The following is a 1,381-nucleotide window of genomic DNA, read 5'->3' on the forward strand; positions in this document are numbered from 1 at the left end:
GCAGTAAAAAAGATTAATATTTACTGTTGAAATGTAGAATACGTTAGCATAAAATTGAAAAGAAAATGATCGATGAGCTTAGGAATGATGAAAGCCATCATTTAACTGGATTTGTGTCATTTCTATACCGGCAAGTCATGATCTAGCTATTTCCTTCCCACCCTGTCGGTGTCCACTGAAAAAGCAGCAGCGCCCTCTGCTTTTTGTAAAGAGGAGTGAAAAAGCTTACAGCACCTGGTATTCCCAGGCGGTCTCCCATCCAAGTACTGACCAGGCCCGACCCTGCTTAGCTTCCGAGATCAGACGAGATCGGGCGTGTTCAGGGTGGTATGGCCGTAAGCAAATATTGTGCCTACCAAAGGGCCTTTTAAAGATACTATATCACCACGCTTTGCTCTTTCGTCTATACAGGGAGCGCCTGCAGATTTCCAGACACACTCACAGCTTTTAAATGTCAAATCAGAATGTACAAAGTGGCTATAAGGATCACAAATGTAGTGCAGTAAAAAGATTAATATTTACTGTTGAAATGTAGAATACGTTAGCATAAAATTGAAAAGAAAATGATCGATGAGCTTAGGAATGATGAAAGCCATCATTTAACTGGATTTGTGTCATTTCTATACCGGCAAGTCATGATCTAGCTATTTCCTTCCCACCCTGTCGGTGTCCACTGAAAAAGCAGCAGCGCCCTCTGCTTTTTGTAAAGAGGAGTGAAAAAGCTTACAGCACCTGGTATTCCCAGGCGGTCTCCCATCCAAGTACTGACCAGGCCCGACCCTGCTTAGCTTCCGAGATCAGACGAGATCGGGCGTGTTCAGGGTGGTATGGCCGTAAGCAAATATTGTGCCTACCAAAGGGCCTTTTAAAGATACTATATCACCACGCTTTGCTCTTTCGTCTATACAGGGAGCGCCTGCAGATTGCCAGACACACTCACAGCTTTTAAATGTCAAATCAGAATGTACAAAGTGGCTATAAGGATCACAAATGTAGTGCAGTAAAAATATTAATATTTACTGTTGAAATGTAGAATACGTTAGCATAAAATTGAAAAGAAAATGATCGATGAGCTTAGGAATGATGAAAGCCATCATTTAACTGGATTTGTGTCATTTCTATACCGGCAAGTCATGATCTAGCTATTTCCTTCCCACCCTGTCGGTGTCCACTGAAAAAGCAGCAGCGCCCTCTGCTTTTTGTAAAGAGGAGTGAAAAAGCTTACAGCACCTGGTATTCCCAGGCGGTCTCCCATCCAAGTACTGACCAGGCCCGACCCTGCTTAGCTTCCGAGATCAGACGAGATCGGGCGTGTTCAGGGTGGTATGGCCGTAAGCAAATATTGTGCCTACCAAAGGGCCTTTAAAGATACTATATCACC

At 43.5% G+C, this 1,381-nt stretch overlaps 3 non-coding genes across 3 annotated transcripts; all 3 read right to left on the minus strand.

The window, feature by feature from the left end:
* Positions 1-222: 222 nt before the first annotated feature.
* Positions 223-341, minus strand: LOC129117075 (5S ribosomal RNA). Its single transcript, XR_008533773.1, has one exon. It is a non-coding gene; the product is annotated as a 5S ribosomal RNA (ribosomal RNA).
* A 379-nt stretch (positions 342-720) lies between these two features.
* Positions 721-839, minus strand: LOC129117076 (5S ribosomal RNA). Its single transcript, XR_008533774.1, has one exon. It is a non-coding gene; the product is annotated as a 5S ribosomal RNA (ribosomal RNA).
* Positions 840-1,218: 379 nt separating this feature from the next.
* Positions 1,219-1,337, minus strand: LOC129117077 (5S ribosomal RNA). The gene has a single exon (XR_008533775.1). It is a non-coding gene; the product is annotated as a 5S ribosomal RNA (ribosomal RNA).
* Between the last annotated feature and the right edge of the window lie 44 nt (positions 1,338-1,381).

Source organism: Anoplopoma fimbria, unplaced genomic scaffold, assembly GCF_027596085.1.
Source record: "Anoplopoma fimbria isolate UVic2021 breed Golden Eagle Sablefish unplaced genomic scaffold, Afim_UVic_2022 Un_contig_13417_pilon_pilon, whole genome shotgun sequence".
NCBI lineage: Eukaryota > Metazoa > Chordata > Actinopteri > Perciformes > Anoplopomatidae > Anoplopoma > Anoplopoma fimbria.